This window comes from Pleurodeles waltl, chromosome 1_2 (assembly GCF_031143425.1).
Source record: "Pleurodeles waltl isolate 20211129_DDA chromosome 1_2, aPleWal1.hap1.20221129, whole genome shotgun sequence".
Taxonomy (NCBI): domain Eukaryota; kingdom Metazoa; phylum Chordata; class Amphibia; order Caudata; family Salamandridae; genus Pleurodeles; species Pleurodeles waltl.
The window spans coordinates 825597096-825624609 of NC_090437.1; the positions used below are offsets into that span (position 1 = coordinate 825597096).

The window sequence follows — 27514 nt, forward strand, 5'->3', positions numbered from 1 at the left end:
GTGAACGAGTTAAAAAATATATATATATATCTCATTAAGCATACAGGAAAAGTATTATTTTATATTTTCTTTCTTAGTAGGCCAAGAAAAAGATTTAATATATGCCACGTCGTCCTTTCAACACTAATTATGACTTCAAAATATACTCCAATTTACTCTTCGGGTTTTTTCAGTCACCAAAGTATGTGTACCGGTCGTACTACTCGAATGTTCTAATTTAATCCGTGGATAAATGGACTTGGCCATTACGTTTCAGTGTTTAAATGGGTTGATGGAAAGTGTTGTGTATATAAAGAGGTAATTTGTGCTGCAGAAGTAAATGGTATTCACGACTGAAATAAAAATACATGATATATCATAATAGCCGGGCGCATACTCCTGTACTGGCTGCTAAAGGCCTGGGGGCAAGGGCCAATAACTAGAGGAAAGGACTTTAACGACTTTTATAGGCTGTTTTTAAGCTATTCGAGTATCATGCCTAATGAGTATATGCCTGTGCCAGTGCTGCTAACTCGCTGCCTCGTCACTGTTTTCACTAGAGCTCCAAACGTTTAACAGAGGGCAGCAGTTAAAGGAGTGGGGGGAGGACTCACATAGTGAGTTGACCCTTCAAGGCACTGAGGAGAAATTAGCTGAGCAGTAACTCAAAAACAACTGCCACATATCCTCCACATTTGCCAAGAAGAACGGGGGCACTGAATTTTGAATGTTTTTTCATTTTGATCGAAGTTTGGATAAAACAAAGATCCAAATAGCTGCCACGGTCTTTAATCTCATTGACTATTTTACAGTTTATGAACCTGAATTTTTCTTTGAGTATTTTTTATTCCATTGAATAACGGACGGACGCTCGCCCCCTCTCCCCCTGTTTTTTTCTCTCTCTCTCTCTCTCTCTCTCTCTCTCTCTCTCTCTCTCTCTCTATCTCTCTCTCTCTCTCTCTCTCTCTCTCTCTCTCTAATCACTTTAGTGTTGAATTCTCAAATATCGAGCATACAAATCTTAAATGTTTCTCCCACAGACAAATACTAAATGTGTTTGCACAGTGTTTGACAACAGAACAATAGTCCATATATATTGTCTAGTTCTGATGCCTCCCTTGTAAAGAACGAATCGCAATTTCACAATCAGGCCTTTTCTTTGTTGATAAATGAGGCTTACATTAAACTAGGGCATCGCTTGTTGCATTTGTATGTTACTGCTTTGTTGCGACGCTATTACAGATTAATTTATTTCTGGGTGTTTCTTTGCCTGCATTTTCGAAATGACAATTCAGAGACTGATGTAGGTGAAGAATTGTATTTAATCAAGTCTCCTACAGCTACTATATGAATGTCCTGTACATAGGCGTCCGCAGAAATTTCGTGGGGGGCGGCCTAATTTTAACAGGGGCTGCGGACTTACTAATGCAGGCAGTTTAACACTACGACGGCTGTAGTGTTACGCTGCCCTGTGAGCACACCAGACTGTACCTAAACCAGGGATTGGGGTGGGGGGGGGGATTATTACTCTATGGCAGAGGTCTCCAAACTTTTTATGCCACGCCCCCCCAGTTGAAAAATAAAAATAATTGGGCCCCCCCTCAGAATTTTTCACAATTATTTTATAAACATGGCAATGTTTAAATATGTCTAAACCTATTTAAACATTGCAGTGAAGTACTGTTACCTTTTTAAAACTGATATAACATGCTTCTGCTTAAAACAAAGGCCTGTTATCTGTATAATATTTATTTTGGCCAGAGTCTGGGGCCCCCCCTGGGATCACTTGAGGCCCCCCTAGGGGGGCCCGCCCCCTAGTTTGAAGACCTCTGCTCTATGGGGATATACCAAAGTGGCTTTGTCACAATCCAGAGCACGGAACAAAGATTTACCAGTCAACTCAACAGAAGGTAGGCCACGCTACTGTGCAAAAACCACGAGAATTGGGAAAAAGAAACCTATGGCATGATATAGCTTGAATGCTGCCCATGCTACTTTAAAAGGCATTGCAGGTTTCACAACAGCTTAAACTATCACCACACCAAAAGACACTAGACCATCTTGTGTAAAGGAAGAAAAAGCGAAAAGAAGATCCAAACATGCACAATTGAGAAGGATATCCAGAGCTGCCCCATACAGAAGAGGAGTGTAGTGAGTTACCCTCCCAAAAACTCAGAGGGATCCATAAAAAAAGGAAGAATTATGTCAAAGGTAGAAGGTGTCAAGATCCATGATATATATCTAATAAGAGAATTTGGGGGGACCTCCCTGACACCACAATTAAACTGACCCTTGGAAAAAGAAGAACCAGTAAAGAGCTCCAATTCATTCTCTCGAAAGAACCAAATGGACTTTGTCAGCAAACCTGATTTAACAGAGCCTCACTCAAGGACACAAGACCTTCAGGTGCAAGGAATAGTTGGAAGCTGAGGAGGGGAGGAAATGAGAGAAAAACCCAGCCACTATTGTGAATACACCCAAAAGACACACCATTAGCCATCAGTGATTGTGACAAACCACATTATAACCATCAGCAAGGTATCTGAAAGTACAAAGAAACTAGATAACGAACAACATACGTAAAACAGACTCTTATTTTCTACTCCTAGAAAGTGAAGACCCTCCTGAATAAATGGGAGAGGGTATAAAATTGGTAATCATACCAAATGATGGTTCAGCAAAGCAAGCATGTAGTAACAAACGACTGGAATATTTGTTTCTCCACACTGTAAGGGAGGAACAGGACAGCTAACTTCATCCTAGCACCTTAACTGTGTCTTTGCCAACAGATGGCGACATTGCCATCCCTAAATTGGAAACACACAGATCCTGAAAACATGAGCAAACAGATCATGTAACTTCAGAAGCCAAAGAAGCTATATCACCTAATAATCAGACCAACAGATCCAGCTCATAAGGAGTCCTAATGACGTTAGCCATACTAAACCGTACATCAGCCATTAGTAAACCTAACGTGAAGGGAGAGAAAATCCACCTAAGAGATATCCAGCCCACCTAGCAGGAGAATATGCCATCGCATATTCCTAACCAAGGGAGTGGATTAGAAGGATTGTGAGGCCATCAATAAACCCCATCTGAAAAATGCTTCTCCTGCAGAAGGCATTCCTAGATGGAAGAGCCCCTAGCACACTGCTGCACAGACGATAATACTGCAGAAAAACAGGAACGGCAAAAGCACTATAGACCACTTTATTGCCCCTGTAAAGGGAAACAAGCAACTGAAAGGTAAAGATAAGGTGAGCAAGGTCAAGGACCTCAATCTCATGAGACACACACCAGCATGACCACATTGATGCCATTGACATTAACTTTGTCCATACCTAGAGGAAAGAATTGGAAGACAATCAGTCCTCAGCACTCATATGTGCAGGATGGTTCAAAGGGAAAAAACTAACAGCTGATCCGACAGTCAGGGAAGGACGGGAACACACACTTTTTTTTTAGATGAAGACTGTCCAAGCTGTTTAAAAGAATGGTTAAACAGGAAGAAGTAGCAGACATATACCAGGAGCTGATCACAGCAAAGAAAAGCAGAAGGATCTCACTTTGTTCAAGCCTCGAGTACAGGAAGAGAACATATTTGCATCCATGCTGCAAGAAGACCAGAGGAACGAAACCCAAGGGTGCAACCGCACTAAGAAAGACATGACCCTCCAGATACCACAGCGACCCATTTTACCTTCAATCCCGGGAATAAACTTCACAGTAGTCGGCGTTCCCATTTGAAGCCCAAAGCATATATGAAAAATGTTAGCTTCTCATTTTCTTCGAGAGAGACATGAAAAATATTTTGATAGAACAGTCTACAAGGAATCACATGACTATGGTGCCAGCTGATTTAATCCCTTTACATTCCAGTTGATTGTCAGAGACCTTAACTACTAGTGCACGAGTGCCACTTTGTAATAAAGGTCACTATTGTCAAAATGCCAGAATCACCAGGGCCAAACCTAATGAAGAGGGGGGCAAGGGAAGAAGAGGGAAGGCTGAAGAAATTGGGCCTGCACATAGGGCTAGCAAAACACGACTGTCCAACAGAGGGAAGTCCTTACAGTCCCAAGTATAGTACCAGATGAACAGGGAGACTCGGGAATCCCAGAAAAATATCAAGGCACAACACAGGGAGCTGAGAGCAGCAGACTGTATCAGGAATCAAGGTGGCACAGGAAATTATTCAAGGTACCAGATGTCGACAATGCCCGGATAAAAAACATGCCAGCCTGGAGGATTCAGTATCTAGTAGGGGGGGGCTAGAATGATTGCATCCACAGAGCAAGCAAGGCCACAGGGAGAGAAGTGTACAGCTGACAAAACTGGATACAAATTGACATAGCTGTAAATGCCTACAAAATTGTGAATAGAGAAGATGCCTATCCACCTCAACTTTTTCTGGGACCCTGGGGTGGCGATACTTTTAGCACCAGCACTCTGACCTTCTAGTTTCCAGAGTAAGGCACCCTCCTTCTGGTTTCATTGACTCCCATTTAATCAAGCTCACCCAAGTGGACTACTCATTACCCAGCCTTACAGATGGTTGCTTCAGACATTCCACCCGCTGTCATAGCTCTACAGGTCCGCTTGATTTCTCAGCTATCTTAGTGCATGCATTTTGAAATTTAAAACGACACTGCTATGGTAACTAAACCAACAATTCTATTTTAGGGTTTGCACCTATGGTTCATGCTCCCCCTCTCTTCTCCTGTAGCATATCACTTTCGTTTTCGTATCACATACGTTTTCCATTATTCCATGTGATCCTTCAATGAGTTTGAAATTATCTCTTTCTCCTGATTATTGTGATGTAACCCCGAGAAGGACCATATGATATGTGTGGTTTTACTAATCAATATTTTGATGTGAAGACGTTATGGGAAATGCCAATTTAAAAACATTAAAAAGATGCCTACCCTCAACATAGATAAAAGTACAACATGCCATGGCAGACAAGTGATAGAAGGGCAGAGTTGACTAAAAAGTAAAAGCACCCTCTGTGATATTCAACTCCTGAACCCCAAACTGAAACCTTGGCACCCTTAGAGAGAAGAAGAGGAGAATGAGGTTAAGTGATTTCCCAAAATATACATTCTAGACTCCTTTCCCAACGATGCCAACCTACAATCAATCCAACGTAACAGCAGCCTAGAGTGGCCAGAAACAATGTGCACCTACAGCACAACAATGACCCTCCTGTCCACAAGCACACAACAGGAAGGGTGGCATAGTCGTCCCTGTCTAGAAAGAGGCGGGAACCTGAAAGATAACCCCTCATGGGGCTGTCATTTCAAATCCAATGTGCGGACCACAAAAAATCCCTCATTAGCCCTACTGCCTCCTAGAATAAAGGAACACAGTCAGAACATAATGTGTCACAGGCAAAGTAGGAAGCCACAGGTCTCCATGGAATAACGTCACCAAGCGTCCCCCCTAACTGGGAAGGACAGATAAAGGTTCATCAGGGAGCACTGAAGCTTTCCACCTGAGGAAGACTGGGCTGATCCACCCGACTCCTGCTATTAAATGTATGCAAGACCAACAAACAACACTGTGAAGTCTCCCCTCTTCTTCTGATAGACTAACTAAAGAACCAGAAATGGAAAAGGGCTTCTGAATGTACTACGTGAAGTAACTCAGGCATCTGTGTGAAAAGTTAAAACAAAAAAATCACACGTCCCGTCAGCAGCCTGTGTTAAACACTACAGAACTTTGCTAATACCATCTGGCTTCCTTCCAGTAAATACCTTGCAATAGAACGTTGTTTCCTTGTAAGGTATTCTAGAGGCGTCACTAGACCCACCAGCATTGACAGCAAGACACAATCTTTTTACCTGGAAAGGAAGAGACTTCATATGAAGTTCCAAGGACATCCCAGCACTGTGTAAAAAAAATGGCATACTTGTGAATTGAGTTACTTGTTCCTAGCTTTCTCTGTGAAGTTAGCTTCCCGTATGAGCGTTGGACAGCAGGGGACCGACCAGTATCCTAGTTTTTTTTTAAATGTAAATCCACTTTATTGCCCTTTCACTTTCAGCACATCTGGCTGGGTATCCAGTGATTATGTCCTTCTGGTCAGTCGTAGTATTGCATATATGCCGCTAGAGTGCAAAGGTCCTGGCTCCCACTGCTACCTTGTTTGAATGTACTGAATGGTATCTGAGTGGAGTTAGAAGAGCTCTAAGCAGTTTAGTTAAACCACGTCCCCTTCTGGAACTTGCATGAGAACACCATATAAATGTGCAGTGGAAGGGCTTCCATTCCTCATGTGGAGTAGTAAGAGTAAAGTAAGCCACAAACAATGCAATATAAAGGTTGTGAACCTCTCCAAGATAGGGTGACCAGACGTCCCGGTTTTCCCGGACAGTCCCGGTTTTTAGAGAACTGTCCCAGTGTCCCGGCGCTTCTCTTAATTTTAAATAAATGTCCCGGTTTTTGGGACAAAGGTCAGATCACCTAGGGAAGCATAAGTTAAAAACGCCTACAAAATAGGAAATAATTAAAGTAAATTATCTGTTACTATCAGGCAACACAGTCCTTTGTCTGCTCCCCGTAGAGGGACGGAGTGGGGAGCAGAGAGAGGTGGGTGGAAGCGGGTTGGGGGTGCAAAGTGGGAGGTCAAGCAGTAGCTAATTTTATATATGTAGTCTTCTATATGTGTGTGTGTGTGTGTGTGTATATGTATATATATATATATATATATATATATATATAACACACACCTGTATAGGCACACATTCACAAAGCTATGCAAAAAAAAAAAACGGGACAGACCAGATATAAAAGTGAGAGTAAAGTATTTAGTCCTTCTTTTATGTCTGACCTGTCCCAGTTTTTGCTCCTCGAGATCTGGTCACCCAGGCCTACACCAAGGATCAGTTGAGATTACGAGAGCGGAAACACAGTAATCAAATACCGGCCTTCACATCTGCCTTCAAGCCTTGAAACGGGCACTTGCACCTGGGAGGGTAGTTCTCCAACTAGAAGGTAGGCCAGAAGAGGTAGAACAGGTTGCCCAGCCATCCTATGTTATTTTCAAACCCCTACTTTTGGATCCATCGTCGGGTCCAGACATATTACAAACACACAGCAGCAGTGTAGCAAGGATGTCGTGGGCCTTAAAGAAAGGAAGGAAACTGGGTCCCCATCTCCTGGTTTGTGTTTATTTACACTAAATGTTATTGATTATATAACATAACTTTGTAATAGAGTGTAGAATATATGTGACGCGGTCACCAGAGTGTTGGTGATTCAGCGATCCATAAACTACCAGTGTTTTGAATGCTGCGGCCGGAGTGTTACCAGCAGTTCTTTGTGCATTTTATCTTAAAATAAATCTTGCCTCAAACAAGTATGGCTCCTGCGTGTACATGTCACAACAAAGTGGTGTGCCAAAACAAACACCTGCACTGAAGTTCATTCAAACACGTCCCCTCAAATGAAAACGGCGTAATTCCGACCCGTCCAAGAACCGGCGCATTGTAAACCAACAAGGTGGAGTGTGAGCGAGGTCGTCACGGGTACGCGCTGCGAGGCGGAGCCTGTGAAAGGAATGGGTCCGTGTGCCTGGCCAAAGGGTGCCTGGTCTGAGGAAAGAGCGTCCTACCCCTAGCGAAAGGAATGGGAGGAAGAGGGCGATGAGGAGGTGGTGAAACTAGACAATCTGCGTGGATTTACCCTTCGTGCTTGGTTACGTTAGTTAGGGACCAATCTACAGGTAATCTGGGCAGCCAGGGTGCTGAGGTGTGGGTTATATTTTGATGTATTATTTATGCATTTTTATATAACGCAAATATTGCGCGAGGATGTCGCAGCGCGTCACCATGGAAGATACCAAGACAGTTAAAGCCAATCAGTATAAACTGTATCTTAATCTATCATTACCCATGCCGTTCAAGATGGTTTTTATATAGTAATATTCCCTGTGTTTTACTGCTGTACTGCTGCCAGTGAAGCAAGCGAGAGTGACGGTATACTTTTCAGCAAACAGTGATGCACACAGAATTAATGGGCTGCAGCTGTTTGTGTTCTAATTTTCTTGACGTCTTCTGCAGCTCTGTTTATTGACTGGACACGTGGCGTAGCGGGTGTCAGGCGGTGTCTTGGCACTACAAGAAATACGTGTCCCAAGGATGGATATGGCCAAATAAACATTGGCACGACTGCATAATGCGATGCTCTGACATCATTTGTGTTCAGAACAGCATTGAGTTCTCAGAAGCGTGAAGCATTTCTCACGCATTCTTAATTGTCTCTGAATGCAACATTCCAGCTTTTTTTAGAGGTAGAATATGGCGCCTTTCATCATAGCTGGTCGATTTCCCATTGGTTTGTTGGGTAACGTGAAAATCGAATATCTATCGTCTAGAGGATCAACCAATGAGCTTGAAGGACCTTGGAGACCCGGGATTGACAACTGGCGTCGCTTGAATACGTGTAATTTAACCAATCAACTGTGCAGCGTCCTAACTGCCGTGCCGATTACGTGCTCACTCCCTATCAGACTCTGGCATATGTAGGGTGATCTCGGCCGGTACACATCATGCTATTCTACGTACACATCTCATGATGTTTGAGATGTTATTGTCGTAATGTAGTAATCCAAATAGCGCTCTGCTGCTCTTACTCGGAACTGGGTCTGTGATGTATCGAAATACCTTTTAAAGGTCTCACCTTGGGAATGCAAACGTTTTTAAGCATGTCATTGCCATCCATGTCATAGTTTTTGGTCATTTACGCCCATTTCAAATTTGATACAGTGTGATACGCCTTGTACAATCCGTATAAGATCATCAAATAGTTGACAAAGTACCAAAATGTATTTATTTTAACTTGCTTGGTTTCAGTGTGTTGTGTTGGAGTCACTAGGGTAGAAGTCGGTCAATAGTAGTGATTTGACATTGGAAGTAACATTGTTACAACTCTCGTCAGCCCTTGATCTTGTCATCAGAAAGAATCAACAGTGTTTTTATTATGACATACCTTTACGATTTTCTGCCTTTACTTTAAAAGGACACCAATAAAATCCCTTTGTCTTGAGCGTCTATGTGTGACCTGCGAGTAACAGTGGCTGTTTCCAATTCTGGACATATCGTGCTGTAAGAATATATGATTGGTCAGGCTTAATTTTCTGTAGATGTTACCACTGGAAGAATGGTGTGTATGTGTGTGTACAGGGAGTGCAGAATTATTAGGCAAGTTGTATTTTTGAGGATTAATTTAATTATTGAACAACAACCATGTTCTCAATGAACCCAAAAAACTCATTAATATCAAAGCTGAATATTTTTGGAAGTAGTTTTTAGTTTGTTTTTAGTTTTAGCTATGTTAGGGGGATATCTGTGTGTGCAGGTCACTATTACTGTGCATAATTATTAGGCAACTTAACAAAAAACAAATATATACCCATTTCAATTATTTATTATTACCAGTGAAACCAATATAACATCTCAACATTCACAAATATACATTTCTGACATTCAAAAACAAAACAAAAACAAATCAGTGACCAATATAGCCACCTTTCTTTGCAAGGACACTCAAAAGCCTGCCATCCATGGATTCTGTCAGTGTTTTGATCTGTTCACCATCAACATTGCGTGCAGCAGCAACCACAGCCTCCCAGACACTGTTCAGAGAGGTGTACTGTTTTCCCTCCTTGTACATCTCACATTTGATGATGGACCACAGGTTCTCAATGGGGTTCAGATTAGGTGAACAAGGAGGCCATGTCATTAGATTTCCTTCTTTTATACCCTTTCTTGCCAGCCACGCTGTGGAGTACTTGGACGCGTGTGATGGAGCATTGTCCTGCATGAAAATCATGTTTTTCTTGAAGGATGCAGACTTCTTCCTGTACCACTGCTTGAAGAAGGTGTCTTCCAGGAACTGGCAGTAGGACTGGGAGTTGAGCTTGACTCCATCCTCAACCCGAAAAGGCCCCACAAGCTCATCTTTGATGATACCAGCCCAAACCAGTACTCCACCTCCACCTTGCTGGCGTCTGAGTCGGACTGGAGCTCTCTGCCCTTTACCAATCCAGCCACGGGCCCATCCATCTGGCCCATCAAGACTCACTCTCATTTCATCAGTCCATAAAACCTTAGAAAAATCAGTCTTGAGATATTTCTTGGCCCAGTCTTGACGTTTCAGCTTGTGTGTCTTGTTCAGTGGTGGTCGTCTTTCAGCCTTTCTTACCTTGGCCATGTCTCTGAGTATTGCACACCTTGTGCTTTTGGGCACTCCAGTGATGTTGCAGCTCTGAAATATGGCCAAACTGGTGGCAAGTGGCATCGTGGCAGCTGCACGCTTGACTTTTCTCAGTTCATGGGCAGTTATTTTGCGCCTTGGTTTTTCCACACGCTTCTGGCGACCCTGTTGACTATTTTGAATGAAACGCTTGATTGTTCGATGATCACACTTCAGAAGCTTTGCAATTTTAAGAGTGCTGCATCCCTCTACAAGATATCTCACTATTTTTGACTTTTCTGAGCCTGTCAAGTCCTTCTTTTGACCCATTTTGCCAAAGGAAAGGAAGTTGCCTAATAATTATGCACACCTGATATAGGGTGTTGATGTCATTAGACCACACCCCTTCTCATTACAGAGATGCACATCACCTAATATGCTTAATTGGTAGTAGGCTTTCGAGCCTATACAGCTTGGAGTAAGACAACATGCATAAAGAGGATGATGTGGTCAAAATACTCATTTGCCTAATAATTCTGCACTCCCTGTATATGTGTATATGTATATGTGTGTGTGTGTGTGTATATATATATATATATATATATATATATATATATACACACACACACTGCGTAATCCTCAGCCATGAAACGTACGAATGTGTGAAAATGCTTTCTAGCTGCAATGTAGGGTAAGGAGATTGGGCACCTGCTGCAGCGTGTGTGCGTGTCCCTGACAGTCGCAGAGAGAAACTGACCTGAGCCCGGCTGTCATGGCTTTGGTGCATTCACCTCTCGCCTGGGAATAAATCTAGTAAAATAGATTACTAAACAAGGCAAAGAAGATTTTTGTGGAAATTCCTCACTGCATAAAGTATAAATGCAATCCATTACGTCAGTGGTAATCTGGCTAAATATAAACAAGGAAAACGGTGGTTCACTAGAGACTAATTGATCAAGAAATTTCCGTACAGTGAGTAGCAAATACATAATTATAGACAATCCGTGTATAAGTATAGAATACATAGTAACCTAGCCCCTCAGGATGTGCTAAATATATTCTATTTATTTTTACTATACACAGGGAATGAATGTCCTTTAACATATAGTCAAAGGGCGCAGAAAGAGGCAGTATTTTGTCCACAATAATCACACCAAAGAAAACAACTTTCCGTCCATGAATAAAAAAAAATGTGTATTTACAAGAGACGCACATCTTAAGCCTTATATATAAGAGCTGAATTGTTCCTTTATCAACCCCGCCTGACAGAAGGTATGGGGGACACGTCTGCGTGCCTTGGTATAGAGTGAGATGGATGAATATCATACTGCGTCTGTCCCAGGAGCAGAGGATGACTATCTCGTTCACAATATGACAAAACCAACGTTTGTGTACTCTCATCCCCTAATTTAGCATGTAACCAGCTAACGTGTATGGTGAATGAATCAGTCACCCAGCCACCTCCTCAAGGCACATTAAATTGTTTTAGTGCCCTTGCTTCATAAAGGTGCCCCTCTCGGTTAAAGTCCTGACGATACCTCTAATATACATATGGAGGTCTGCACACCTTCAGCACTACGACATTCAGTGTTAGTTACCCTATTTATGAGTTTCTTACTGATCAAAAATAACTAAAGTGAAACACGTTAACAAGTGTCTGACCACATGCAAAGATCAAGCCCTTGTGCCCAACCCCTCCTGCATATGCACGAAGGCTGTGCACTGTGGGGGTGGGCTACAATGCATAATGGGAATGACAAAGGATGAAGAGGGCTGTCCCTGTAAGTATATCTATATTATGCATGTTTGCAGCCCACTTGCCATTCACATTTTGCTTCTTTCCAGTACAGCCTGCAGCATGGCGCAGCCTGTGGTGCAGTGAATCAGCCTACTTCACCCCTTTTCTGGCTTGCATTTTGAATTAATTACCGTATTTTCCCAAGTCTGATATATGCAGCCACCTGAAAAGTAGTGACCTTCAGTGCCATGGCTGGTAGGCCAATGTCTGCATTTATTTGTGCTTTTCTCTTTTTTTTTTTTTTTTTACTTTGACAATTTCTTTTGCTACAGCCTTCTTTAAGTTCAGCCCAGACACTTCTGCGTTTGGCAGATTCACTTGTCAGGCTGCTCATTTGGTATGGCTGCTCATTTGGTATGCAAGGGCGCCCAACAGTCATTGCAATCCATCTTCTGTCTTCACTGCTGTAAAGGAAAAAAATACAGCAGTCACCCAGCCTCCTCCTTAATGTTGCTTTAATTTAAAGGCTGCCATTCCGGCAATAGCTTCGTGTCCTATTCCTAAGGCTTCAACAGATTAGCCTGCTCACGGCAGCTCACGCCATTCCTCTTTAAAACCTATGTCATCCATATATATAAAGTGGTAAAGCAAAATCCTTGCAGGTAGGGTTACCACCTTTCCCAGGGAAAAATACTGGCCATCTGTTCACGTTTTAAGATTATGCAAAAGCCTGGACATGATTATTAAGAAGAACTTTATATGACATGATCTGTATTTATTTTGACATGGTCTTGTTGTCTTTGTTTAGTTATCAGTATTTTCATCTTACATTTACTGTTTAAAGTATGTACTGATAAGGGGAAAATACAGGCCTTAAGTTATTTTTCTAGTTCTTGTTACTTCATTAAAATACTGACCATACAGGAATAAAATTTGCCAGGTATCAAACCTACTTGCAGGTGCCTATGTGCTTGCTTTTCTGTTTTCGGATCCCACTCCAAAGGTTCTGGTAGACAGGCCCAGCTTCCTGACAACAGTCCCTACATTTTTAATGTTGTTTTTAAGGAGTACTTCTGCATCCTGACATTGCTACTTTTGTTGTGGTTTTCTGAATAATGGAGTCATTGCATTTTAGCCTCTCTTCTGTTTCTTTTGCTTTTATTTCTTCAGACCCGTTTGCTCTCCAGACTCAACTATGGATATGGAATTGCACTCTTTTCTGGCATTTCCAAAGTTCTCTTAGGTCTTCTCAGAACAGTTCTACATGCAGCAGCCCACTTGATGACAGGATACAAGAAATTCAACCACATCGCCCTCATTTTGGCCTCCCTTCAGTGGCTTTCCATAGAAGCAAGAGCTCAATTTAAAACTGCCTGCATCACTCATCAAGCTACGCATTCCTCTTTACCCTGGTACCTGTCAGACAAACTGAAAAATCTCAGGTGCCAGGCAAGATTCACAAAAGCTGAACTGCTCCTCCTCGAACCTCCACCTTCAAGCGATACATGAGCCAGTCCTTTTCGAGAAGCACCACATGATTATGAAACTCTCTCCTGACTAGACTCCGTCTGACCACATATCAGGACACCTTAAAAAAGACCTCAAAACTTCTCTTTGAACAACACCTGACCTAACCCTCTCCTAACCCATCACACTGCCACCAAGTGCAGACCAACCTTAACCAGCACAAACAATTGTTGTCCAGCTTGTGGAACTGTACCACCTGCTTGTCACGGCTATGTATTACAATGAATACTTGTGAAGCGCTCGACCTCACGGGGAGGCTAACTTGGTGTTCTTTCCACCTTTAACTTTACATGTATATTTTTTATTTGTTATTGATACATGCTGCTGTTTGTAAAGCGCTCTGATGGCCTACGGGCCATGATCACGTTATATAAAATCCAAAAATAAATAAATGAATCAGACCCTTCATTTTAGTCTCTTGCAGCGGTCAGAGCGACCACCTCGGGAGCTGGAGATGCGGGTTTGAGAGTCAGCTCAGTGACTTATGATTCTGGGCAAATCACTTAATCTCCATGTGCCCACGGACAGCGCCTTGAGATAAGCCGGGTGATAAGCTGCGCTACATAAATCAACATTTTACATTTTTCTGTTTCCGTTGCTTCTCTTTCATCTGACCCTTCATTTTTGTCTTTCTTCTGTTTCGGTTGCTTCTCTTTCACCAGACCTGGGTTATAATGGATGAAATGAATTTTTTTGATCAGCGCAGACTCCAGTTGCACAATAGTGAACAACAGAGGTGGAGAGACATTACTTCATTATAACATAGACATTTTGGTCAGCGTTAACTGCATATTAGAGACATTGCTCTGTAGTCTCATTTTTACTTCAGCTGTCAATGTTTTGACTGCTTACAGCTCTATGTCCGGTCACCAAGCAGCAGGGAAGTTTGAGTCACAGAGAATCCGAGATCAAGAATTAGAGTTCACACTGCTTGACCTGAGCATGTAGAACAGGGAATACTTTAATTGTGGTTATTCTTTATATGTAGCCAGTTGCTTTTACAACAGAACGAAATAAAGCAAGCTGTACCTCACAAGATACGCTGATCTAATTAGCAGCATTGTGTCCGCGGTGGTGTTATACCAATGTTCCTAGACCAGGAGTCTCCAGACACTTTTTTAAATAAGAGCCACGTCTGTACTTTGAAGCTCATCCTGAGCTACTAACATTATCAACGTTGAAATAGTTTCCAGATCAGACAAGATTACATTAGTAGCCATTATACGAAAGATTACCCACAGTGATCACTTCAATGCATCAGGCAGAACTGCCAGCAGTAATGTGAAAAGGCGTTTTTAATATGGAATACCTCTGTAGGGGTTATAACTGCCACTGGCACAAAAGTAATAATAATAGTATTCTAAACCTGCGCACTGCAGTATGATTTGAAACTACACATGATATTCACAAGTGGTGTTGGTATTTGTATCATTTCAGCCAAGCAAAAGCTTCTAATTTAGTAGGCTGGGCTGACACAGGATAACTACTTACAGGTAGCCGGAGAGCTACCAGTAGCTCACAAGCTACCGTTGTCCCATACGTATCTCGGTGTTTTTCAGGCAGTACGTTCCCTTTCAACAGAGCCTAAATTCCCACAATACTCTGAAGCACAGAGAGGCGTGGACATTCTGCTCACAGAATCCTGTCAGTGCAGAGAGATTTTAGTCTTGGATCTCGGTGCAGTGTGGACTATGTTGCTCTGTACATGTGTTGTGCTTGTGGCTGTGATGGGGCCCTGTGGAAGCCCCTTTGTGCACGTAGTGTTTGTTTGAAACGCGCTGCTTTCTGAGTGAACGCATCTACTTTCTGGAATTGCTTTTCTGTGGTTGCTCAGGTTTTTCAGCATACCTCAGACTAGATAAAGGAAGGTTTTCATCATCACTGTGCGAGTGGATGCTGATTCCGCCTCTGAACTTCATTGTCGCACTTCATGCATATTTATTGGGCACATTCGGAAGAAAAGAATGCAAAAATAGAAATTTCACTTGCGTTTTAGAATTTGGCTTGAAAGGAACAGGGAGTGTAGCATTTTTTTCATTAATGTGAAAACCATGCACTTTTTGGTGAATCACATTGCCACCTTGGGTTTTGGTGTTGTTTAAGAAACAAACTTACATTACTCGTGGGATCTCTTCATAAACAGCAGTGAAATTGTTTTGAGGTGGCCACTTCGGTGTGGTGGTTAATTTCTACTAAAACAGATAATTGCACGCATATGTCTGCCACGTTTAGGCAGCAGCATGTTTTCTTTTAGGTTTTGTTTTAGCCAAGAACTTGTTTTGATAAATGTATACATACTATACATAATTACATACAGGGGCTTTCAGGCTGTCTTTACCCATTAGTCTGCTCTAGTTTAATCCCCATTTTGCTTTTGCCACCACACAACATGCAGCATAGGACAGAAGGTCAGCCCTCTTCACCCTTTGACCTCCCTGACTCTGTCAATAAGTAGACCCTTTTAGTGCCAGGGACTGCTGGGCAATGTGTGGTTTAAAATTAAAACCAATATTTTGGCTCTTAGACAACGCTTGTAATACATAGAAAGGTGCTCAGCAGCTCTTCCAAACTACCAATGGGCTGCTCTTGTGTCCTGTGTCTTCATACTACAGCATCAAGAAACAAAATAAGCATTTGCAAAGCCAAACGGCCAACAGCCAGCGGCAATTCTTTTGGCTTTGCCAGTGCTTGATTCTTTTTCTTTTTGTGTTCTATGCTTGCAGTAAAAATTAAAACAAAATGTAACCACTCTACCAGATTACCAAGACCTAACCTAATGAAGTTATAAACTCTGTATTAAATATATTTATACATTTTTAGCTTAGAAAGCGAAAAAGCAGAACATGTGACATTGCAAGAACTATTTTATATATTTTTTGTAAAAAGTTTTTTTTTTTAAGCTAACATCTCATTTTTAAAAGTATTTTTTTACAAGGAGCTTGTTAGTTTGATACTTCTTTCCTTTTGTGTTGGCTGCCATATTTCAGGTGTGCACCTAAACACCATTTTACAACTGTGTTTTAACCCCTTCGCTGCCAGGCCTTTTCCACCTCAGGTGCCAGGCCTCTTTTTGGCTATTTGGGGCAGGGCACGCTTAGGCCCTCATAACTTTTTGTCTACATAAGCTACCCACGCCAAATTTGGGTCCTTTTTTTCCAACATCCTAGGGATTCTACAGGTACCCAGACTTTGTGGGTTCCCCTGAGGGAGACCAAGAAATTAGCCAAAATACAGTGCAAATTTTGTTTAAAAAAAAAAAAAAGGGCTGCAGAAAAAGGCTTGTGGTTTCCCCCCTAAAATTGGCATCAACAAAGGGGTTGCAGTGCTAAAATCACCAGCTTCACAGCTTTCAGGAACAGGCATACTTCAATCAGAAAACCCAATTTTTCAACACAATTTTGGCATTTTACTGGGACATACCCCATTTGTATGATTTTTTTGTGCTTTCAGCCTCCTTCCAGTGACAGAAATTGGTGTGAAACCAATGCTGGATCCCAGAAACCTAAACATTTCTGAAAAGTAGACAACATTCTGAATTCAGCAATGGGTTATTTGCGTAGAAACTACAAGGGTTTCCTACAGAAAATAACAACTGAAATATAAAAATATTGAAATTTAGGTGAAAAAAACAGCCATTTTTCTCTACATTTTACTCTGTAACCTTTTCCTGCAATGTCAGATTTTTGAAAGCAATATACTGTTACGTCTGCTGGACTCTTCTGGTTGCGGGGATATATAGGGATTTTAGGTTCATCAAGAACCCTAGGTACCCAGAGCCAATAAATGAGCTGCACCTTGCAGTGGGTTTTCATTCTATACCGGGTATACAGCAATTAATTTACTGAAATATAAAGAGTCAAAAATAGGTATCAAGAAAACCTTTGTATTTCCAAAATTGGCACAAGATAAGGTGTTGAAGAGCAGTGGTTATTTGCACATCTCTGGATTCTGGGATGCCCATACTAGTATGTGAATTACAGGGCATTTCTCAAATAGACATCTTTTTTATACACTGTCTTATATTTGGAAGGAAAAAATGTAGAGAAAGACAAGGGGCAATAACACTTGTTTTGGTATTCTATGTTCCCACAAGTCTCCCGATAAAAATGGTACCTCACTTGTGTGGGTGGGCCCAGTGCCCGCGACAGGAGATGCCCCAAAACACAACGTGGACACATCACATTTTCCCCAAAGAAAACAGAGGTGTTTTTGCAAAGTGCCTACCTGTGGATTTTGGCCTCTTGCTCAGCCGCTAACTAGGGAAACCTACCAAACCTGTGCATTTTTGAAAACTAGAGACCTAGGGGAATCCAAGACGGGGCGACTTATGGGGCTCTCACCAGGTTCTGTTACCCAGAATCCTTTGGAAACCTCAAAATGAGGCTAAAAAAAACAGTTTTTCCTCACATTTTGGTGACAGAAAGTTCTGGAATCTGAGAGGAGCCACAAATTTCCTTTCACCCAGCATTCCCCCAAGTCTTCTGATAAAAATGGTACCTCACTTGTGTGGGTGGGCTAAGTGTTTGTGACAGGGAAGAGCCAAAAACATGTCGAAATTGAGGGGGAACCAAAGTGGGTCTGTTGGAAAATGGGTTATTGGTAAGGGCAGGTAGGTACCTACACTTAGCAATAGGTCACTAACCTCCACTAAGGTCCAGTTAGGTCTCAGTGAATTAAACCCAGCTCAACCCTTGGTAGCTTGGCAACGAGCGTCAAGGCTTAACTTAGGAGACAGAGTGTAAAGCATTCAAATATCACAAAACAGTATTTAAATAAAACACAGGACACAGTTTAAAAATCCAAAACTAATTTATAAAAATAGATTATATGTTTATCTTTAAAATGACAAAAAAACGAATAAAATCGGATAAGGGGAACCGGAGATATGAATTTTTAAAGAATTATTGTTTTTTAGCGCCTAGAAACAAAAAGCGCCAATCGGGTCATCTGGTTGCACCTCGACTGGGGCAAAGTCAAAGTTTAAGGACGACCGCGATGGAGCCCTGCTCGGGTACAGACCGCGGGAGGCCTCGGTTAAAAGTTTACCTTCACACTTAGTCTTTTTTCTGAAGATTTCCTTCAGCGGGACGAGCCTGCCAGTCCAATCCGACCTCCTGGAACCCTTCTCTGGATACCCGTCGCGGGAATCCTCGGTGGAGATTTTTACCTTCGGACTTAGTCGTTTTTTCGAGGTGAAAATTTGACCGGGGTAAACCTGGATCTTGATCCGACGTCCCTGGAGCCCTCCTCAGATACGCTGGCTGGGAGGTCCCGGTCAAATTTTTACCTTCGGACTTAGGGGGTCATTCTGACCCTGGCGGTCCATGACCGCCATGGCGGAGGGCGGCGGAAGCACCGCCAACAGGCTGGCGGTGCTTCCTGGGCTATTCTGACCACGGCGGTAAAGCCGCGGTCAGAAAAGGGGAACCGGCGGTTTCCCACCGGTTTTCCCCTGGCCCAGGGAATCCGCCATGGCGGCGCTGCTTGCAGCACCGCCATGGGGATTCCGACCCCCTTCCCGCCAGCCTGTTTCTGGCGGTGTCCACCGCCAGAACCAGGATGGCGGGAACGGGTGCCGTGGGGCCCCTGGGGGCCCCTGCACTGCCCATGCCACTGGCATGGGCAGTGCAGGGGCCCCCTAACAGGGCCCCACAAAGATTTTCACTGTCTGCTTTGCAGACAGTGAAAATCGCGACGAGTGCCACTGCCCCCGTCGCACCCCTGTAACTCCGCCAGCTCCATTCCGAGCCGGCTTCCTCGTTGCAGGGGCTTTCCCGCTGGGCCGGCGGACGGCCTTTTGGCGGTCGCCCGCCGGCCCAGCGGGAAAGTTGGAATGACCGCCGCGGTCTTTTGACCGCGCTACGGTCATTCGGCGGTAACCGCATGGCGGGCGGCGACCGCCGCCCGCCGCGGTCAGAATGACCGCCTTAGTCTCTTTTTCTGAGATTTTCTTTACTGGGACGAACCAGCAAATCAGGCCCGGTCGCGGTTGAGGCAAGCCGGCTAGAGTTGCCGCGGCGGGTCGGTCCCTCTATGGAGCTTTTTTTCAAAAGTTCTCCAAACTTCTGGGGCTTCTCCCACATGTCATTTTAAGGTTCTTTTGAGGTCGACAGCTCACCCCAAGGGTCCAGGAGTTCTGAGATGGTCCTTGGGGGGTGCGGACTACAACTCCCAGAATGCACCTGGCGCAAACACCTTTTTGGCCACTGGGCAGTGGTCAGCTGGTTGATTTCTTCAGGAGTTGGTGCAGGGGACTCTGGTTAGCAATTTTTCACCTGTAGCAAACAGGGAGTCCCTCCTTGAACCAGTTGAAGCCAGGTAAAGTCCTTCTTGTGGTGAAGCCAAAGTGTGCAGCTGGTGCAGTCCTTCTGAGTGCAGGTTCCAGGTGCAGGCCAGGGGTCCAGCAGGTCAGTCCTTCTTCTCCTTTGGTTCTTCCTTGTTGGATGTGGTAGGGAACTGAGGTTTGGGTGCAGGTCTGCCAGTTTTATCCTTGCTCCTGGGTGAAAAGCAGGGGGGTCCTGGTTCTCCAATCAGGTGCAGGGTCCTTCCCCCTGTGATGACCACTTCCTGGGAAGTGTGGCAAAAATCAATCCCAGGAGGCAACATTCTCCAAAAATCCATCATGGCTGAATCTGATTTTTGGAGGTTACATCTGGCTGAGCCCACCCACTGGTGTGGCTAAAAATCATAAACACACCCCTCTCATGCCCTCTCCTAATCTAATCAAGGGGGCACCTAGTTGTCTGGGGTTGCAGGATGTGGGGGTGTTGCTGGGTGCTCCAAATGTCCTTCTCTGCCTTTGAAGACCAGTTTGGCAGCCCTCCCCCTTCCTGCTTCACCATCTGTTGAGGGGAGATTCCCTCCCACAGGCACATTCCTTTGTGTGAAGCCAGGCCACTTCACACCTCATCAAGGCAGCCTGGTTAGGCTGCCAGAGGCTGGCCAATCAGAGCACAGCAGCAAAAACAATGCAGGGCTGAAATTGGCAACTTTTCAGGTAAAGTTTAAAACTCTTTACCTCAACAAGTTATATGAAATCCAACAACTGGAAGTTGTGGGGTTTATTATAACAATTAATTTGATACCAAACTCTTGGTATCCATCATTTAAGGGGACTTTAAAATACAAATAAAGTCTTTCCATTCTAGCCTATGAAGGCCGTTTACTACAATGAGGGAAAAACGAATTTGTCTGTTTTTACCTCACCAGGGCTTATAAAACTACTTTTATAAGGTCCCTGCTTATAGTTACATGGCACCCAGCCCTAGGGGCACATAGGGCACACCTTAGGGGTGAATTATATGTAAAAATAAGGTAGTTTTAAGACTTTGGAACTACTTTTAATTCCAAAGTCGAATTTGCATATAAATTTAATTTAAAAGCAGCCAGCAAGGCAGGCCTGCCTTTAAAATGACACTGGGCACCTCAGCAGTGCCTATGCTGTGGTCCCTAAACCTACATGCCCTACCATATACTCGGGACTTATAGGTAGGTTGACTTAGCCAATTATATTTAGCCTAATTTGCATATTGATTTTACACAGAGCACAGGCCCTGGGACTGGTTAGCAGTACCCAGGGCACCATCAGAGTCAGGAAAACACCAGCAAAAAGTGGAAAAAGGGGGCAAAAAAGTTAGGGGGCCTCTGCAATCAGCCCTGTTTTCTCACAGGGTCCAAAAGGGCAGTTTGAAATAAAACATTTTTAGGCTGACAAGTGCAGCAGAAATGTTATCGGTATAGATGAGACAATGCTGGGTGGTATGAATTTTGTGGATTCTTGCAGATTCTGGAATGTTCCATCACAAACATGTGGGAAAAATGTGTGCTTTCCAGCAAAGTTGAAGGTTTGCAGGGCATTTTGGGTAAGGAAATGGTGCGGGGTGCATGTGAAGCACACCACCCTGGAATCAACTAGATGTTTAGTTTTCAGATGTGTCTAGGTCTTGTGGATTTTTCTACATGGCAGCTTCCCAAAGTAAAAACAAGTGCAGCCCTCACCATTCCAAGTGGGATGATTTTGAGAGTTACCATGCTCTCATGGCCCAAATGTAAAACAAAAACCAAAAATAATCGAATGTCCTCTTGCTTGCCATGGGGTAAGATGTTTTAGTGTGAAGGGGAGAGCTGAATGAGTGTTAACCCCTTCAGTTCGGGTGGGGGCATAACCAGGCCCATACTGGTTGGTAGCCACCACCCCACTATTTTCATTTATCATTTTTATTCCCTGGCATCAAGTAGACTTTCTGTCCCCCCCCCCCCCCAGGGTGTGGATCAGGGGTAATTGCCCAATCTGCCCACTGATGGGCAGAACAACTTTGGCCCCAACCTCTTATTTTGAAAAAAAAAATCTTCCTTGGTCTCTGGTGGGCTTTCTGCCGCCCTTGGGGACAGATGGGCCTTTCAAAAATAGGCCAATCTTCCCCCAAGGGGGGCAGTTATGGCCAACAGTAATGTGCCCCCATGGGGAGCAACCCTTGCCCAAGGGGCTGCCCCCCCAAACCAAAACACACACATATATACACACACACCAATCCATGGTGTCTAGAGGTTTCTGCCCCCTTTGGGGGCAGATTGGCCTAACAAAAATAGGCCGATGGCCTAAAAATCATTTGCCCCCCTGTGGAGCGGCCCTTATGTGCAAGTACAAAAAAAAAAAATCCCCTGGTGTCTAATGTTTTCTACCCCCCCTCAGGGGGGGTGCACAAATGGCCTAATAATAATTTGCCCCCCCCGCCCCCCCGGGAGCAACCCTTGCCCAAGGGGTCGCTCCCCAAACATAAAAAAATAAACAAACAAAAAAATGTATCCCTGGTCTCTAGTGGTCTTCTGCCCCCCCTGGGGGCAGAAATGGCCTAAAAGTCATTTGGCCTCCTGGGGAGCGGCCCTTGCCCAAGGGGCCGCTCCCCTTATGCACAAGTGCAAAAAAAAAAATCCCTGGTGTAAATGGCCTAATAATAATTTGTCCCCCCCGGGAGCGACCCTTGCTCAAGGGGTCGCTTCCCAAACATTAAAAAAATAATAATAATTATCCCTAGTCTCTAGTGGTCTTCTGCCCCCCCTGGGGGCAGATCGGCCTAATAATTTGAAATGGCCTAAAAGTAATTTGCCCCAAGTAATTTGCCACCCTGGGGAGTGGCCCTTGCCCAAGGGGCCACTCCCTTATGCGCAAGCACAAAAAAAAAAAGTCCCTGGTGTCTAGTGGTTTCTGCTCCTAGATCGCAAAGCCGATCTGCCCCAGGGGGGCAGAAATGGCCTAATAAAAATGTGCCCCCCACCCCGGGAGCGACCCTTGCCCAAGGGGTCGCTCCACAAACAAAACAACAACAAACAAAAACAATAAAGAAAATGGTCCCTGGTGTCTAGTGGATGTCTAATAATTTTAGGCCGATCTGCGCCCTCCAGGGGGGGCAGAAATGGCCTAGAAATATTTTGCCCCCCGAGGAGCGGCCCTTGCCTAAGGGGCCGCTCCCCTTATTTCAAATACAAATTAAAAAAAATCCTGGTGTCTAGTGGCATTTCTGCTGCCCGATCGCATTGTGATCGGGCAGCAGAAATGCTCAGAGAGACATGAAAGGAGAGGAAAAGCCTTTCCTCTCCTTTCATGCCTCTCTGCCCCCTCCACGTGATTGGAGGAGAAATGCTTTTGCATTTCTCCTTCGATCGTCCAGCGCCGGGGGGCAGGCCTCTGATAAGGTCAGCGCGCGAAAGCGCGTTGACGTCATTAGACAACACAGGGGGAGTGGGGGTCACGGCGGGGGTGGAAGGGGAAGCGATTCCCCTTCCATCCCTGCCCAGGGGTGGGGGACGCTTGTCCATCGGGGGAGCACTAGCGCTCCCCCCGGGGGCCCATAGCCAGACGAGGTGGTCTCGGGTGCCGAGGACAAGACCACCTCGTCCGGGGCACAGAAGCGGTTAAGGAACTTGCAATGTAGTTGCTTTACAGTATTCTAACAGGCTGTTGGGCTCCATGCATTTTTTCATTGGCATACAGTGAAGCACTGTATTATCTATTGCTATAAATTCTCTAAGTACTGACGTAAATAAATAGATGTGAATTCACAATATTTATTATTTTTTAGATTTATTTATATTCTGATATTTTGCAAGATGTAGTGTTCATGTCTTGTAAATTCTGGAAGAATTGAGCAGGCTTGGTTTATCCAGGCAGTTTATAGGCAGAGCACACGAGTGCTCTGACGGGTTGTAATCTACCTGTTGGGCATGCAGTGGGCGTGGTTAAAAGCCATCACTATCATTCGTTCATGGGCTTTCCTTTAAAAAATCCTTTGTTATCATTGGTAAATAATCCGCGCCACTTCAGTCTTCCCCACTCCCATCCAAAACAATATGCCCCACTCCAATCCACCTTACCTCACCTCACCCCAGTCCAATCCACCCCACTCCAGTCCATCCCACTCCCATCCAGTCCACCCCACATTAACTCAATCCACTCCACTCCACAGTAATCTAACACACCCCACTCCAGTCAAATCCACTCCAGTCCACCCTAATACAATCTGCCCCACCCAAATCCAAAGCAATCTGTCCCACTTCCAGCCGCTCCACTCCAATTCATTTCAATAAGCCCCCTCCAATCTGCCCCACTTTAATCCAAAACAGTCTGCCCCACTTCAACCTGCCCCACTCTACTGTGCCTCTCTCCAATCCCAGACAACCCAGCCATATTCAAAATAATCTGTCCCACTCCAATTCGCCCAATCTACCCCACTCCATCCCAATTCACCCCAATCCAATCCATCACAATCCAATCCAGTCTACCCCACACCAATCCAGTCTACCCCAGTCCAGCCCAGTCTACCCCACTCCAATCCACATACTTCACCCCAATCCAATCCACCCCACTACAAACCAGTCCAGTTCAATCCACTCCACTCCAATCCATCCCAACCCACGTCAGTCCAACCCATCATTCTGTAGTCCAGCCCACCCCAATCCAAACTACCCCATTCCAATCCAATCCAACCAATCCACCCACTCCAATCCACTGCTACCCAGTCCACCAGACTTCCACCCACACCATCCCAGTCAGTCCCATTCCAATCCCATCCACCCACACCAATCCTATCCATCCCATTCCAATCCAGTCCACCCACACTAGCCAAAACTATCCAACTCTAATCGAATACAACCCACCCCATTCCATCCCATTCCAATACAGTCCACTTTAATTCACCCCACTCCGTCCACTTTCATCCACCCTACTGCAGTCCAATCGACTCCACTCCAAACCACCTTACTCTACCCCATTACAATCCAGTCCACCCCTCTCCAGTTGATCCACCCCACACTAATCTAATCCACCCTACACCAATCCAGTCTAACCCACCCCATCCCATCAAATCCACCCCATTCCAGTCCCAATTTACCACAATCTACCCTAATCCAGTCCCCCCACCCTAATGCAGTCCACACCACTCAGTCCAATCCACCCCACTCAATTGAATCCACCCCACCCTAATCCACCCCACTCAATCCAATCCACTCCAATCTAGTCCACACCCTCCAGTCAACCGCACCCCATTTCAATCCACTCCACCCCACTGTACCCAATCCAATCCACCCACCCCATCCCAGTTCAGTCCACTGAGCTCCAATGCAGTCCCCCAGCCCACCCCACTCCAGTGTACCCCAATCCAATCCACTCCAGTCCATCCCATTACAATCCACCCCACCTCATCCCAGTTCAGTCTACCCCCACTCTGATCCATCCATCCCACTCCAGTCCAACCCACTTTAACTCAATCCACCCCAGTCCAATCCAGTCCAACACACCCCACTCCAATCCACACCATCTCACTGCAGTCCAATCCATCTCACTGCAGCCCACCACATCTCAGTCCAATCCACCCCACTCCAATCCCACCACACTCCACCCCACTCACTCCAATCCACCACACTCTACTCCAATCCCCTTCTCTCTATCCCAGTCCACCCACTTCATTCCAGTTCCGTCTACCGCAATCCAATCCATCCAGCCCACCCCACTTCAGTCTGACCCACTCCGTTCCAATCAACCCCACTCCAGTCCAATCCACTCCAGTCCTGTCACTCCAATCTAAACTACTCACCCCATCCAATCTAATCCACCCCAATCCAAACCACTTGGCCCCATTTCAGTCCACCCCACTTGACCCCAATCCATTCCACCCCACTCTGCTCCAATCCAGTCCACACCACTACCAATATCCACTACAGCCTATGCCTCCCCGCTCCACTCTACGACACTCCCTGTCACTGAACCACTGCTCCCCTTTACTCAACTTTACGACACTCTACTACTCTACTCTCCCTACTGCACTCTACAACACTCCAACAAATCCACTCTACGACACTATTCTGACACCCAGCGCCACTAACCTCTAGCCATGCTGGACAGCAGCCACACCTGTGTACAGCATGGCAAAACACATTGCCAAAGCCAATAGCTCTTGCATAGGCGAGACCTATTGGTTTTTCCCATTGCTTGTGCTCCTTCCCACGATGTCACACAATGGGCCAGATCATGTGAAGTGAATACTCGAAATGCTAATTTAAAGAATGGTCTGTGCCACAGTTCTGGAGTCTCTGATGTCTTAACTAGTTGAAGGGCTGGTGCAGCAGCATTTTCCACATTTGATAGTGGTGAATGGTTGTTTGTCACCGGAGCTTTCAATAAAAATGCTGCTTTTATTTGAAAAAATAGCAGTATTTGTTGACCTCTGTAAAGTAGTTACAGAGCACAATAGAAGCACCATAACCACCAGAATACAACAATAACACAATACAGTAATGCTGCTCACAACACACCAGCACAAAAATATACACAATGCGTCACAACCATGACAAAATGCAACACAACAAATAAATATTCTGTATCATAAAAAAGTAAAATACATTGTTACCCTTTGTCTGGCATCTCTTCTCCAGTACAATAAACAGATTATATTAAACTCGACACAGAGTTCACAGTGAAAAGAGCACAGTAAACTTGATGAACTCCAAAGGATTCAGAGAGCACTTGAAAGCTGTCCCATCAGTTAACATATGTGGGCCACTGGAAATAGATGGCTTAGGAGGGCCCAAGTGTATGGCAGGTGCAACTGGACTATTTGTTGAGTAATGGCATATTATAAGGCAAATTAAGCTCTGTATTGTGCAAATAAAGGTGAATTACACTTCATATACTACTACATTGTTTGTTCCTAGTGGAGACAGCTTTAGCTGTCTTGTCTGCCAGGGACTTTCATTCCTTCTTGTACATTAGTCTGTTCAGGTGTCATTCAGGTTTGCTTCTGCCCCCTCACTGTTACATCCTGGGCACTGCTCAGCCTACATCATCCATTGGTTGTCTTGCACTGTGAGTCATGGCATTTTGCTATATCACAGCTGCCTGAAAAGAAATGCACTGCAGTGCCAAGGTTGGCATCCCAGGGCTGATGGATCACCTCTTATTTTGTATATTTTTGTATTTTATATTTTGTATATTTTTGCCCATCTGTTTTGCCTATGTTTCTAAAAGAAAATACATTAAAAAAGCAGGATTGTCAAGGCCAGACCTATTGGCTTTGCCAAAGCTTGTTGTTTCTTGCTGCAGTCAAAAGCCCCTTTCCTTCAGTTGGAGATATTTATACCGTTTGGATGATATGCTCACATATTTAGTTCCTGAGCATAGCAATCAACACTGAAAGGTTAGCAGTTTATTAGGTCGAAGCCTACCAGACAGCACAGCTGTTTGGTTTGCTAATGACATCATGCGGACTTATGGAAAACGTCCATTGGAATGCATTAAGCCCGTTGTTTACCATTGATTTGTGGTTTGTAACTCACATTTGCTTGCTTTCTATTTGCTGGCTCTGTTTGTCTTAGGCTGCCCAGCTCGAGTTTGTCCCTTCTCTTACCCAAACCTTATTTAGAGCCTCCTTCCGAGTGCTCTCTTTCTGTAAACAGGCCGTTTAAATCTTGTTATCTTGTCACATTTGCTATACATTCAAACACAGAGGTCAAATGTCAGGGTTTGTCTTCGAGGGAGCTTGGTGTTTACTTTTCTTTTTCTGACCTCATAGTGAGAGG

At 44.4% G+C, this 27514-nt stretch overlaps 1 protein-coding gene across 3 annotated transcripts in view; it reads left to right on the forward strand.

Annotated features, from left to right (window-relative positions):
- Positions 1–27514, forward strand: part of GALNT7 (polypeptide N-acetylgalactosaminyltransferase 7) — a 456997-nt gene that overhangs the window by 106445 nt on the left and 323038 nt on the right. The window contains exon 1 of one of the 3 annotated variants that reach the window (XM_069244375.1): positions 7534–7708. The exons of the other annotated variants lie outside the window; for them this stretch is intronic. The gene's annotated coding sequence lies outside the window, so the exon portion shown is untranslated. Of the gene's footprint in view, positions 1–7533; positions 7709–27514 lie in introns of those variants that run through there. 3 annotated transcript variants of the gene reach the window in all.